Here is a 15,318-nt window from a genome sequence, read left to right on the forward strand (position 1 = left end):
ATAATGCAAAAGTTGATCAATTACCGGAGTGGAAGGTGTTGTTGCTCCCATAGAAGTTTGTTGTTGTTGTTCCACTTCCAAGTTTGGTGTTGCTACCACCATAGCCAATGCTTTCTTTGTTTGAAGAGCCTTTTGCCTTTGTGAGAGTGCCTTAGCCTTTGGTGCCTTTGTTGCCTTTGTTGCTCCCTTAGTCCTTGCCATTGATGAACTAACCAAGAAAAGAATGAAAAATCTTCAATTTGTAGTATGCCCAAATCGATTTGAAGGTGAAAGGCTTTGCCTTTATGAAAACAAAAATCGACTCAAAGGTTGGAAGATTTTTGTGCTTGGTTTTGATTTTTGTTGAGGAAGGAGTGATTAAGTTGTTGTTGGAAGGATGGTTTGATTTGATTTTGGTGAATGTTGTTGAGGGTTTTTGTTTTTGTGATGGAGAGGATGAGGGTTTTGATGTTGTGGGTAGTGTTTATGAATGAATGAATGAATGAATGAAGGTGGGAGGGGTTTTAAAGAGACCGAAATTTTCGAATCTGCAGGGGCAATCCGTGCGGATTCTGCCCAATCCGTGCGGATTCTGCTCCTTCTGGACTTTGCAAAACTCGCCTAAAGACGGGCGGATTTGTGACAATCCGCTCGGATTTGCTGAACACGGGACGGGCGGATTTGCTTGAAGACGGACGGATTTCAGTCCAGAAAATTTTTCTTGTTTTCCTCAGCTGCAAAGACGGACGTCTTTCTTACAGGACGGACAGATTCTTCAAGACGGGCGGATTCTTCACAGGACGCCCAGATTCAGTCACAGTCAAGAAATTTTCAAAATTCAGCTCAGTTCAGGACGGGCGTCTTTTCTGCAATACGCTCGGATTCTTTCAGACGGGCGGATTCTCGGGAATCCGCTCGGATTCTTCCCCTGTGTACACGGATTCAGTTCCATCCGTGCACACTGCATTTCCCATACCGTTCTTTCATTCTTTCTTCAAGTCTTGTGTTCGTCATTGTGGGGGCACTACTAAGGCATGGATAGCCTAGGCAATTGCCATCCCCACACTAAGCTAAAAGCACTACACATCAATTGAAATCGTTAGTCCCTCCCTCACTTTCTCTCAAACATGACAATTATTTTGATCAAAGTAAATAAAAATCCAAAGATGACAAAAATGCAATACAAGAATTGAAATGTAAGTTAGGGAGTTAGAAATATTTACAAGTGGTGGTTTAGGGAGGACTCCACCAAACTCTCATTTTTGATGCGATCCCGCTAAGTGTTCACAAATTAAGATGTGTTCGTTGGTCATGGTCGAATCAAAACACAATTTATAGCTCCACAAACAACTCTACAATTAGTAAAGAGGCAAGTAAAGGTCGGATCCCAAGGGACGGGAGTTGAAATGAGATTTCTATTGTAACTAGTGGTGTCTAAGGGGGCATTTCCAAGGTGTTGTTGATGTTGCTCAACACCTTGAAGAAGTAATCAAAAGCTTGTTCATTATCATGGTAGAGGTTCTCAATAGACCTTGGCCCTTGTTGTTGGTCTTGATCGATGGCATTACCAATGTAGGGATTAAAAATCCCTTCAAATTCGTCGTCCCAAAGACCACAAACTTCATTGAGTTGATCATTGAAAATTTCTTGCTTAGATGGAGACAATTCTCCCAATTTCTTCTCTTGGCCAATGAGGCCATCCTCTTCTTCCTTGGTTGATTTTGATGAGCTTTGCAAGCTCTCCTTGTCACAATTCACTTGCTCTTTGAATGGAGCATCTTCAATTTTCTTCTTCCATTGGAGTTCCGATTTCTTCCTTTCATCCTTTCGGCTATAATGATCAATCATGAAACATGGTTCATGCAAACGAGGAGCTCTCATGGTCTTGTCAAGATTAAAAGTTATGCTTTCATCTCCCACTTCTAGAGTGAGCTCACCATGTTTCACATCAATCACCGCACCGGCGGTGTGTAGGAAAGGTCTTCCTAGGATGATTGGAATGTTGGAATCTTCCTCCATATCAACAATGACAAAGTCCACCGGGATGAAAAACTTCCCAATTCGCACGGGGACATCTTCCCATATCCCTAACGGTGTCTTCGTCGATCTATCGGCCATTTGGAGTGTGATATTGGTGCATTTAAGCTCTCCCATCCCCAACCTTTTACTCACCGAGTACGGCATGACACTCACACTAGCCCCTAGATCACATAAGGCTTTGTTGATCGTTGTGTCGCCAATGGTACACGGTATTGAGAAGCTTCCCGGATCCTTTAACTTTGGAGGTGAACTCCCTTGAAGTATTGCACTACTCACCTTAGTGAAGGTGATAGTCTCAAGCTTCCGGAGCGACTTCTTCTTTGTGAGGATATCTTTCATGTATTTCGCATAGGCCGGCACGTGATTGATTAATTCCGTGAAAGGAATTGAGACTTCTAAATTCTTCACAATTTCCATGAATTTTCCAAGTTGATCATCAAATTTGGGCTTGGCTTGACGACTTGGAAAAGGAAGTCTAATCACAATGGGCTCCTTCTCCTTGGTCTTGTCTTCATTTTTCTTTGAACTTTCTTCTTTTGACGATTCTCCATCTTTGGAGTTTTGCACAATTTCTTCCTTTTCACTAGCTTCCACAATTTCATCCTCAACTTGCTTCTTCGGTGCTTCATACCTTGTACCACTTCTCAAATGAATGGCACTAACCGTTTCATGTCTAGGGGGATTACTTTGAGGGGGTAATTGCCCCTTTTGTCTTTGTGAGCTTGAAGATGCTAGTTGAGTCAATTGTGTTTCCAACATCTTGGTGTGAGCTAGAATGTTGTTGATGGTGGTTTCCTTTGCTTGGCTATCTTTTTGCATTTGAGTGAAAAATTCTTGTTGATTCTTTTGCATTTGGAGGACCGCTTTTTGGACATCAAAACCTTGGTCATTTTGGTGATTGTATGGATTTTGATTTTGGTAACCTTGGTTTTGATTGTAAAAGGGTCTTTGATTTTGGTTTCTCATGGGTGGTGGAGTGTATGTTGTTTGAGGGTTTTGAACATTTTGGCTTTTGTATGAGAGATTTGGATGGAATTTGGTGTTTTCATTGTAAAAGTTGGAATAAGGGGTACCACTCTTTTATGCTTGGAAAGCATTCACTTTTTCATTTGTTCCCCTACATTCACCTTGGTCATGTCCCAAAGTTCCACAATTCTCACATATCCCACTTGGGATTGATGAGGATGCCGTCATGGCATTAACATGATGCTTCGATGATTTTGAGTTTTCCTCAAGTCTAGCCATAGCTTGTTCAAACTTCAAGTTGATTGTGTCAATGTGAGCACTAAGTTGAGCACCCAATTGAGTAACGGAGTCTACTTCATGCTTTCCTCCTCTAGTAGCCTTGCGAGGTCTACTATATTGTGAGTTATGGACCGCCATTTCCTCAATCTTGTTCCATGTTTGATTGTCATCAACTTCGGTGAACATTCCATTTGATCCCATATTGAGAATGCTCCTAGAATCTTCATATAAGCCATTCCAAAATTGTTGCACCAAAAACCATTCGCTAAGTCCATGGTGAGGACATGAGCGACAAATTCCCTTGAACCGCTCCCAAGCTTCATACAAAGACTCTTCATCCCTTTGCTTAAAACCCGTAATTTGAGCTCTTAGCATGTTAGTCTTTTCCGGTGGGTAAAATTTTTTGTAGAAAGCTAGAGCCAACTTCTTCCAAGAATCTATTCCAAGGGTGGCCTTATCAAGGCCCTTCAACCATTGCTTCACGGTGCCGATTAAGGAAAAAGGAAATAAGACCCATCTAATTTGGTCTTGAGTCACGCCCGTTTGAGAGATAGCATCACAATAGTCGCAAAAGGTTTCCATATGAGAATGAGGGTCCTCACTAGGCATCCCCCCGAATTGGCTCCTCAACTAATTGGATGTAGGCGGACTTGGCAATAAAATTTCCGGTTTGATGTTGTGGTGTAGGAGTACCATTTGGTAGATTCTCATCGGTGGGTACGGAGTGTGACGAGAATTTTGGCATTGTAGGTGGATTTTATGGGGTATTGTGTAATGGGTTTTCTTCTCCTTCTATTGCGAAAGGATTGACAAACTCACTAGTGGGTTGAACAACTTCACTAATACCTCTTAAATTCCTCCTAATAACAACTCTCCTATTGTTCGTCAAGGTTCTTTCGATTTCACGGTCAAAAGGTAACAAATCACCTTGTAACCTTCTAGACATGCAAAATATCAAACAACTCGAAAATGATTAGAACAAACCTTGAGGAGTTTTACTTCCTCAAGGCGAAGAAAGACACAACTAATGACAATAAAAAGAAATCTAAATCAAACAAACACCGTCCCCGGCAACGGCGCCATTTTTTATGGGATCCCGCTAAGTGTTCACAAATTAAGATGTGGTCGTTGGTCACGGTCGAATCAAAACACAATTTATAGCTCCACAAACAACTCTACAATTAGTAAAGAGGCAAGTAAAGGTCGGATCCTAAGGGACGGGAGTTGAAATGAGATTTCTATTGTAACTAGTGGTGTCTAAGGGGTGTCACAAATTGGGTTGATGTAGAAGGTTACTTAACTAAAATAGCAATGAAAATAAACAAGCAAGATGAATTAAAGGGGTGTAAACAATTGATTAAAGGCACTAGGGTGTCATGGGATCATAGGGGAATCATGGGATATGATCATACAAACATGTTCTCAAATTATAAGCAAGCAATTATTGTTGTGATGGATTGAGTTGGGTTATATCTTACAATCCTAAGAAAGTTTGGGTCCCGGAGCCGAATCGATTAGATTGTACAACACCTACAAGTCGACTTAATCTTCCCTACTCAACAACATGCATGGTCTAATGAGACTCGAGTTGGGTTATATCTTACAAGTCTCATTGAAAAGATAGGAGATGATAGTAAATGCAAGGATTCATAGGCTTAGCATTTCATCAAATATAACATGTGCATGAGTTGAGATCAAAACAAGCAAGCAAATAAAACATGAAAGCATATTAATTTAAGCATGAATCATTCCCCATGTTGGTTTCCCCTAATCACCCATTAACCCTAGCTAAGAGACTACTCACTCATTATCATGTTGATCATGCTAGCAAGGTTGTCAATCATACCAACAATATGAAACATGATGAATAAATGAAAGTAATTAACAATAACTAAAAAAAGGATTAAGAGATTATACCTACTAATGATTCCAATAACAAAGCAAGAATAATAGAAGTACTTGAATGCTTGATTGAGAGGTTGTCAATCTCCCAACAATAACCCAAATAATCTTCAATTACCCAAAATAAAGGATGAACAAAAGAGAGATTAAAGAACTAAAACTTGGATTAAAACTTGATTAATACTTGATTAAAATATTAAAGAGAGATTTGATTGATATTAACTACACTAATTATTGATAAGAAGAACATGCTCCTCTAATTAGACTAATGGGGTATTTATAGTGGAAATTAGGGAGGATGCATTAGGGTTAACTAAGGGCTAAACTAGTAATTACACTTTTTAAGTTGAGCAAGGAGGAGCCGGTATTTTCTGAGAGAAGGGCTTCTTTCTTCGTAGCTTGGAGAAGACAATCCGTGCTGTGCTAGAATCCGGGCGGAATAGGGTCGGGACGGCCGGATTCAGGCGTTAGAATCCGAGCGGATTGAGGGGAATCCGGGCGGATTGTGGAGGGGGAATCCGAGCGGATTGTGGCAAAGCCGCTCGGATTGTGCTGCTGCGGGACGGACGGATTGGTGACAATCCGTTCGGATTTTCAGTCAGCAACAAATCTTCTTCTTTTCTTCCCTTTTCTTCATAAATTCCTTGGGGATTTCCTTGGGGACTCAAGGATCCTTTCTCAACATTGCTCTTCTACTATGATATGTACAAAGGCCTTCTAATCTTGTCTCTCCTTGATGCTTGGTCATTGAATTCGATCAATTTAGTCTCGTTTTGCCATGAAAATGCAAGATTCTTACTCCTTTCCTACCACGGGATCAAAATCTCAAAGAATATGCAAAACAAAGAACTAAAGATAAGAAATGACCCAAATAAGTACTAAAAAGCATGGGAACAAGGCTAATTCGGGGGCTAAATATGCGCCAATTATGGTCACATCATGTAGCTAAGGGGAGATTCACGAAAAACGTGGAAGATGATCAAGGGTGGCGTCTTATTGAGGAGATGGCCATCCATATTACCGAATATGGAAATCCCCAAGGAAGTGGGCAAGTTAGCGAGTTGGTAGCAGCTGAAGTGGGAATTCCTAGCAAAATTCTAGGTAATGTGGAGATTACGGAGGCTATGGGTGACCATGCACAAGTTTGTGCAATTACTGAACATGTGGAGATATGCGGTAGGTGCGGCATGGAGGGGCACGAGGTCGTTGATTGTATGGCAAGGATAGAGCGAGTCCTTGCTTATCAGAAATACAAGCAGGGAGTTCCTTTTTCTCAATTATATGTAGAAATGGCAAATGTCTCTATTCCTTCTACGCTAGTGCCGCAGCCAGATCCCCTTCTACAAATGAGGAAATTGCCGAACTGAAGTCCTTGATGTTGAACTTAACACGACAGTTTGGGGAGAAATGCAACAAGAATAAAACTGTCATAGTGGAGTTAAGAGAACAAGTCGCACAGTTAACACTCGTAGTTAACGCCATCAATCTCCAAAGTGGCCTTGCTTATGAGGGGCCAAAAATGCCAAATTATGGGGTTGTGATAGCTGATAATGCCCCAGAAGAAGAGCTAGACGAGTTTGTGAACGATATCCCTGCTGTATATTGTCCCGTCACTCGATCGAGTAAAAATACTACTCGATCGAGTGAAATTACCCACCAAGACAGTCGATCGAGTAAAAATACTACTCGATCAAGTGGTGCTCAATTTGAAGAACTCGATCGACCAATAACTTCTACTCGATCGATCAGTTTAGCTGATGAAGTTACTCGATCGAGTGAAAATTGTACTCGATCGAGTAGGCCAGAAATTCAAGAGCTCGATCGAGTGGTTCAAACACCTCGATCGAGTAATTTCAAAGATAAAACCACTTGATCGAGTGAAGAAAGTGGTCGATCGAGTGCCAGAGCCAGCGGAGATCCTATTTTGACATCCAATTCCGCTACCGTGTCATCTTCCCCTGATGTGAAGACGTCACGAGTCGATAAAGGTAAAGAGAAAGTGTCGGGTCCACTCATTGCTACCAGGGTACCCTTCCCAAGTTGTCTGAAGGAGGCGAAGGTCAGCGACAGTACGGTAAGTTTGTGGACGTTGTGAAGAACCTCCAGGTAACTGTCCCTTTTACCGAGCTTATTACCCAGGTACCCACTTACGTTAAATTTATGAAAGATATTGTGACGCGTAAGAGAGAGCTAAGTGAATTTGAGGCCGTTTCATTTTTGGAAGAGTCTAGTAATTTGATTTCGAATAAGGCTCCACCTAAAATGAAAGACCCGGGTAGCTTCTCTATTACTTGTGTTATAGGCAATGTAGTTATTGATAAGGCTATTTGTGATTTAGGAGCCAGCGTCAGTGTCATGCCCCTATCTATTTGCAAGAAATTGAATATAGGTCATCTTAAATAGACTAATATTACCCTACAGATGGCTGATAGATCTATTAGGAGACCCTTGGGTGTATTAGAGGACGTGCCTGTGAAAATAGGCAAGTTCTTTATACCAGTAGATTTCATTGTTTTAGACATAGCCGAGGACACCCGGACCCCAATTATATTAGGAAGACCGTTCCTTTGTATAGTTGGGGCCATTATTGATGTCAAACAAGGGTGTTTGACTCTTGCAGTAGGGGATGACGCGATTACTTTCAGTCTGTCTAGCACTTTAGCTCGGCCAAAGATAGAGGACCCATGTTATTCTGTCGATATTATTGACGAGTCTATTTATGACTTCTGGGCGGGTTCTCTTACAAAGGACACACTAGAAGCTCTTATGCTTTTGGATGAGTGTGCAGATAATCCAGACGATGATGATGCTGTGTTGGATTTGCTTAAGGATGATTTAGAGGAGCGCGAACTCACCGATGCTGAGGGAGAGCAAGTGGAACAGATGATCAGTACCCTTTGCTCCATTGAGGTAAAGGTGCCTAAGCGTAAGCCTCTTCCCTCTCATCTAAAATATGTCTTCTTAGATGATACTGAGCAATATTCAGTCATTGTTAGTGCTAAGCTTGATAATGATCAGCTGACTTCTTTGTTAGCTGTACTTAAGAAAAACAGGAAAGCTTTGGGTTATTCCGTGGACGATATCAAGGGGATTATTCCCGATATCTGTATGCACAGGATAGAGCTGGAGGAAGATCACAAACCTTACAGACAGGGTCAGCGCCGACTGAACCAGAAGATACAAGATATTGTGATGGCTGAGGTAATGAAGCTGCTTGATGCAGGTTTTATCTATTCTGTTGGTCATTCTAAGTGGGTGAGTCCAGTGTAGGAAGTCCCTAAGAAAGGAGGGATCACCGTGGTTAAGAATGACAAAAATGAATTAATAGCTACTAGTGTAGTGACTGGATGGCGGATGTGTATAGACTACAGACAGCTGAATGCCGCCACCAAGAAAGATCACTTTCCCCTTTCTTTTATTGATCAAATGGTAGAAAGGTTAGCTTCTCATAAGTTTTTCTGCTATCTAGACGGGTATTCAGGGTTCTTTCAGATCCCTATTCACCCAGATGATCAAGCTAAGACTACTTTTACTTGTCCTCAGGGCATGTTTGCTTATCGCAGGATGCCTTTTGGTTTATGTAATGCCCTGCCACCTTTCAAAGGTGCATGATGGGGATATTTTCAGAGTATATCGAGTCTATTATGGAAGTTTTCATGGACGATTTCAGTGTTTATGGAAGTGATTTTTCTAAATGTCTGTCTAACCTTGATAAAGTGTTGCAGCGCTTCATTGAGGTTAATCTCGTTCTTAACTGGGAGAAGTGCCATTTAATGGTCAACGAGGGAGTTGTCTTAGGGCACTTATTTTATGATAGGGGAATAGAAGTTGATAAAGAAAAAGTGGAAGTGATTCAGCAATTATCCCCTCCTGTTAATGTTAAGGGAGTGAGGAGTTTCCTTGGTCACGCCGGCTTTTATCGCCGGTTTATCAAGGATTTCTCAAAAATTACTAAACCACTTACACAACTGCTACTTAAGGATGCCCCTTTTGTATTTAGTGACGAGTGTCTTTCTTCTTTTAACAAGTTAAAGCAGGCTTTGGTCTCTGCGCCGATCATACAGCCTCCCGACTGGGATCTGCCGTTTGAGATAATGTGTGATGCCAGTGATTATGCACTAGGAGCGGTGCTAGGCCAACGGAAAGACAAGGCATTAAATGCAATCAACTATGCGAGCCGAACTCTGGATGAGGCTCAAGTGAAGTACACCACCACTAAAAAGGAGCTGCTAGCTGTAGTTTATGCCTTAGAAAAATTTCGTTCTTAGTTGATTGGGTCAGAAGTTACTGTTTTTACTGAACATGCAACTTTGAGGCATTTCCTTGCTAAGAAGGAGGCTAAACCATGGCTATTGGGATGGATACTCCTTCTCCATGAGTTTGACTTGATGATTAAAGATAAGAAAGGAGCTAAGAATGTTGTAGCTGATCATCTGTCGCGACTGTCGCGACAAGAAGGGGAAGATTCTTTACCTATTGATGAGTCTTTTCCTGATGATTCTTTATTTGCTATATTATCGTCTATTGTTAACCAAGAGCCTTGGTATGCAGATATCACTAATTACGTTGTCAGTGGCAAGCTGCCGCTTGACCTTTCTCATCAGCAGAGGAAGCGTTTTCTGTATAATGCTAAGCAATATTTTTAGGATGATCCTTATTTGTTTAAGGAATGTGAAGACGGTCTACAGGCGGTGTATCCCGCAGTGGGAGACCAAAGTGGTCCTGAAAGGCTGTCACTCCTCTTCCTATGGTGGTCACCACGGTTCTTCGCGCACCGTGGCTAAGGTACTTCAGTCTGGTTTTTACTGTCCTTCTTTGTTTGGTGATGCTAAGTCTTTTGTTTCAGCTTGTGATGCCTGCCAACGATCAGGGAACATTTCAAAGAGACATGAGATGCCACAAAATGGTATCTTAGTGGTTGAGGTTTTCGATGTCTGGGGTATTGATTTCCAAGGACCGTTCCCGTCTAGTAAAGGTAACAGGTACATTTTAGTAGCTGTAGATTATGTGTCGAAGTGGGTTGAGGCAATTGCCTCACCTCATTGTGATGCCAAGACCGTGATAAAATGTTTAAAAAGGTCATATTTCCCCGATTTGGTGTCCCTAGGGTCGTCATTAGTGATGGGGGAATGCACTTTAAAGAAAAGAAACTAACTTCCATTCTGTCTAAAGTTGGTGTTCAACACCGGCGTGGTTTGGGGTATCATCCCCAAACTAGTGGTCAGGTTGAGGTCTATAATCGCGAGCTTAAGGAGATCTTGTCTAAAGTAGTTTCTAAATCACGGAAGGATTGAAGTCTTAAATTAGAAGACACATTATGGGCCTACAGAACTGCCTTTAAGACACCGATTGGTGCATCACCTTATCGGTTAGTTTATGGGAAATCATGTCATTTACCTGTTGAGTTGGAATGTAAGGCTTGGTGGGCAATTCGTGAGCTTAACTTTGATCGTAAGTTGTGTGGTCAGAATCATCTTTTCCAGCTAGATGAATTGGAAGAGTTTAGGCTGACTGCTTATGATAGCTCACGCATTTACAAGGAAAAGACGAAGAGATGGCATGACAAAAGAATTCTACCTCGGGAATTTCATATTGGGCAAAAGGTGTTGCTGTTTAATGCCCGACTGCGATTATTTCCTGGCAAGCTGAAGTCCAGGTGGAGTGGTCCTTATACAGTGGCAGCTATTACTAAATTTGGATCCGTTGAACTAGAAAGCCCCGAGGGAAATCGGTTCAAGGTGAATGGGACGTATGTGAAGTGTTATCACGAGGCAAATGAAGCATACAATCGTGTTGAAGTCCTGTACTTTGACGAGATTGACGCGCCAGTTAATTTATGCCAGAAAAGGTCATGCGGGACCTCTTAAACCTGCGCTCTCCGGGAGGCAGCCCGAACTGTTTTGTTGTATTTTTGTTGAACTTTTTCCTTCACATTTAGCTTTTTGTTGAACTTTAAACGCTATTTTATGCACCCTTTGTATTTCCCTTGCTCTTTACTCGTGTTTTGCAGGTGCAATTTACTCGATCGAGTAGTTTTTCTACTCGATCGAGCACATTTGAGTTGAGAATCACTCGATCGAGTAACATATGTACTCGATCGGCAAGCTGCAAATTCACGCCCACTCGATCGAGTAATAATTTCACTCGATCGAGCCCTTTTGACACCAATTAACTCGATTGAGCTGTTCCAAGCTACTTGATCGAGTTGTTTCTTCTTCCAGCTGCTTCTTTTCATCTGTTGAGCTACTGCTACGTTTCCTTTGACCTCCCATGTTCTTGGTCGGTTTGGGGAGGTCCCTCTTCCCGACGTTTTGTAAGTTTTCCGACTCCACTTATCCTTTTCTCCTTAGTTTGCATTTCTTTCCTTATTTTTGGTACAATGAGGGTATTGTACGGTTTGTTTTGGGGAGGTATGCATCCATATCTGTGTCTGCATGTTTTCCTAGCATTTCTGTTTGCACATTTATTTACTTCCGCATGCATTGTCGTTCTTAAATTCAAAAATTCACAAAATTTTCAAAAATTGTTTAATTTGAGTCGGAACGTTTGAACTTTGACGCTACATTGAATCCTTACCTCTGCCTTGCATATTCTTGACATTTAGTTGGCATGATAATGTGCATGATCTATGAGTTTTTGTTTCTCTCTTATCTGAATGAATAGACTTGACTCATATATTGGCAAGCTACATTACATTCTGAGGTTAGAGCTCTACAAACTGGTGACATTCATGACCGGTTTCATTTAGGATGTGAGTAGTACTCTCTGTAAAGCATGTAACATTAATATGCATAAGCATGAGTCTAGTCTTCTTAACACCTGTATGTATTCAGTCTGTGGATGGTGACACATGTTAGGAGAAGAAGTTCCCTTTATTTCATTCTACCAATGAGCCTTACATAGCCAAATTGCCCTTTTTGTCCTACTAGCTACAAACTATAATCTTTCCTACCCTAGCCAAGCTAGTGATGGGTAGCTGTTTGGAATGCTTCACTGCAGTCTGGTTATATATCTGATTTCATAAGTTGGTGGAAGAATCGAAGGGAATGAAAAGAAGGAAATGTTGAAAGAAAATGAATGAAAAATGAAAAAAAAAAAGAATGAAAAGAAAAAAAATTGGAAATATGAAAAAAGAGTTGAAAGAAAGAAAAATCATATGCGAAAGACGAAAAAATTGTGTGGATGATTTTTACTCCCTTGGCCTATTTATATTTTATGGGGAGTTGACAAGTTTATGGTGTATTGTGAGTTGAGTGCATTGAATTTGTACCGTTCTGTATTATTATATTGAGTACGAAGTTGGGATGCAGTTTCATAATTTGGATCCGTGTTGCTAGTTTGGCTACTAACTCCACATATCCAAATTCTTCTTAGCCCCTTCTTACCCATTACCTCACTTACCCAAATGTAAGTCCTCGGCATGTGCCTTGGTCATTAGTATGGTTGGAATGCGTATGTACGGTTGTAGAGACTTTATTCATGTTAATTGTATGCATGTTCTTATAGGTCGAGTTAGGTGAGTGTCTTTACTACTTTCTATCTTTCACGTATATACTCACCTGGTGCCTGAATTTGAGTGATGAACGACCCGTGAGAGTCCGATATCTTTGAGTCTTGCAAGGTCGACGGTTCAGTAAGTTTGAAACATTGATTTAACTCGTTTGCACTTATCATTTGCCACTTTGTTAGTTGTTGCATTAAACTGGTTTTGGTGGATGATTTGTAGCTGATGCGTTGGTCCAGTTCCACTGTTTTTTTCTTAGTTGCATTCATAGTTTGCTTGGAGACAAGCAAAAGTTTGGTTTGGGGAGATTTGATGCGTGTATTTTATATAAGGTTTTTACCTCCTTTTTACACGCATTTCTATATTGTTTTACGTGGCATCTAGCGACAAATACCCCCGCATAGTCTACTTTGGTTTGTTTTGTCTAAATTGCAGAAATAGACCGAAGAGAAGATAAATCGAGCCTAAACTCGTTCCATTTGCATGCATTTATGGAGAGCAAGGAATCGGAGCTTGGAGTCTATCACTTTGAGGACGCGTGAGCTGGTTTCGGAAGGTGTCTTAGTGCCTTAACGTGCCAAAATAGCTCGATCGACTACTTTTCCAGTCAATCGAATGCTTTATTTCATGAAGATTACATGATCGAGTAACATATCCACTCGATCGAGAAGGCATTACAAGGAGTTACTCAATCGAGTGGTTTATTTCCACTCGATCGAAGGGATTGCTTCTTACTTACTCGATCGAGCGGTTTAGTTCCACTCGATCGAGTGGTTTGCTTTATATTTGTATTTTTCCGCCTATTTTCATTTGGGCTTTTGTAATTAAGCTTTGGATTAGGTTTAAGGGGGAGAATTTCGTGTGCTACTAAAAGGGGTAGACTGCGTAACTCTTCCGCATTCACTTCTACTTCATCTTTTTCCACTGGTTCTTTCATTTTACTCTTCTACTACTCTTTTCTACTCGGATTCAGAATTGTAATCGGAATTATTACTCCCTTTATTTCTGAATCTTAATTGCTTCTTCAATTCTCCTTTTCTCTTATTGCCTTATTCGATCCCCCTGTTTTCATTATTACATGTTTAATTTTCATTATCTATATATTATCGTTGTTGATTCGATAGTAATCTGTAGCTAATTCCGTTTTGCTAAGGCTATGGAATCCATGATTATGAAGGAAGAGTAATTGAATTATTAGGTTAATGCTTGTGTAGTCCTTGTTGTTAATCGCTGCACTTAAATGTATCTATCTAATTGAGTCGACGCAATTAGGCATTTAAATCATAGTAAACCTTGACCTGGACCGGAAGTTCGGAAAGGGTGATACTCGTAGCGAACATTAGGGCACCGTAGTGAGGGCGGAAGCTAAGCTATTTGTGCTTTAGGGCGAATTGAGACCGGAAGGAGATATTCACTGCCCCTTTGACCATACTTGCATTGACCTGAGACCTAGATTGCTTTATTCAATGATCAAGGTGAACCGACTATCTTAACTGCTTTTTCCTGCTCTGCTTAATCTTTATTCTCCTGCCTTTTTCTCTTTCTCGTTCTCATTAGTTTAGAACAACTTGATTAAACCCCCCCAAATCGATTACCGTGACGAACTTAGACGAAGTTGACATTTTCCCATTTACCTGTGGAGATCGACTCGACTTCTCTAGCTATATTAGTTAGAGCCTGATGGTATTTTTGATAGGTATACGACTGCCCTGTCTGTTGGATCCACAGATACACCATCTTTAGAAATCAAATGCCCAGAAAGGCAACTTCCTCGAGCCAGAACTCACACTTAGACAACTTTGCATACAGCTGATTGTCATGCAAAGTTTGTAACACCAACCTCAAGTGCTCCTCATGCTCCTCCTTAGTCTTGAAGTAGACTAAGATATCATGAATGAACATCACCACAAACCGATCCAAAAACTGACTGAAAACCCGTTTTATCAGATCCATAAACACTGTTGGTGCATTAGACAACCCAAACGGCATCACCACATACTCATAGTGACCATACCTTGTTTGAAAAGCTTTCTTCGGTATTTCCTCTTCTCGAATCCTTACCTGATGGTAACTTGACCTTAAATCAATCTTTGAAAAGACTCCTGCCCCACTCAACTGGTCAAACAGATCATCTATCCTTGGCAAAGGATACTTATTCTTCACTGTAACCCTGTTCAGCTCCCTGTAGTCGATGCCCAACCTCAAGTTCCCATCTTTCTTCTTCACAAACAGAACTGGTGCTCCTAACGGCCATACACTAGATCTAATGTATCCCTTATCTATCAAATCATCCAACTGCTTCTTCAGCTCTTTTAACTCTTTAGGACCCATGTGGTACGAGGCCTTAGAGATTGGTCTTGTCCCTGGTTTCAACTCCACACTGAAATCTATATCTCTCTTTGGTGGCAAACCTGGTATCTCCTCTAGAAAAACATCTAGGAACTTTCCCACCACTGGTATCTGATTAGCTTTCAAACCCACCTTACTATGGTCTTTCACATGGCATAGAATCAAAGGACACCCCTTCCTCAGATAAGACTTTAATGTCACCGCTGCAATCACTTTGACTTTGGGTTTGACAACAAACCCACGATAAGACACACTAACTCCCTTAGGACCTCTCAAAGAGACTCTCTTTCGGTGGCAAT

The 15,318-nt window shown here is 41.1% G+C and overlaps 1 non-coding gene across 1 annotated transcript; it reads left to right on the forward strand.

The window, feature by feature from the left end:
* The first annotated feature begins 3,532 nt into the window (after positions 1–3,532).
* On the forward strand, positions 3,533–3,639 carry LOC141637134 (small nucleolar RNA R71). Its single transcript, XR_012541695.1, has one exon. It is a non-coding gene; the product is annotated as a small nucleolar RNA R71 (small nucleolar RNA).
* Positions 3,640–15,318: the final 11,679 nt, after the last annotated feature.

The sequence above is a fragment of the Silene latifolia genome, chromosome Y (genome assembly GCF_048544455.1).
Source record: "Silene latifolia isolate original U9 population chromosome Y, ASM4854445v1, whole genome shotgun sequence".
Taxonomy (NCBI): Eukaryota; Viridiplantae; Streptophyta; class Magnoliopsida; order Caryophyllales; family Caryophyllaceae; genus Silene; species Silene latifolia.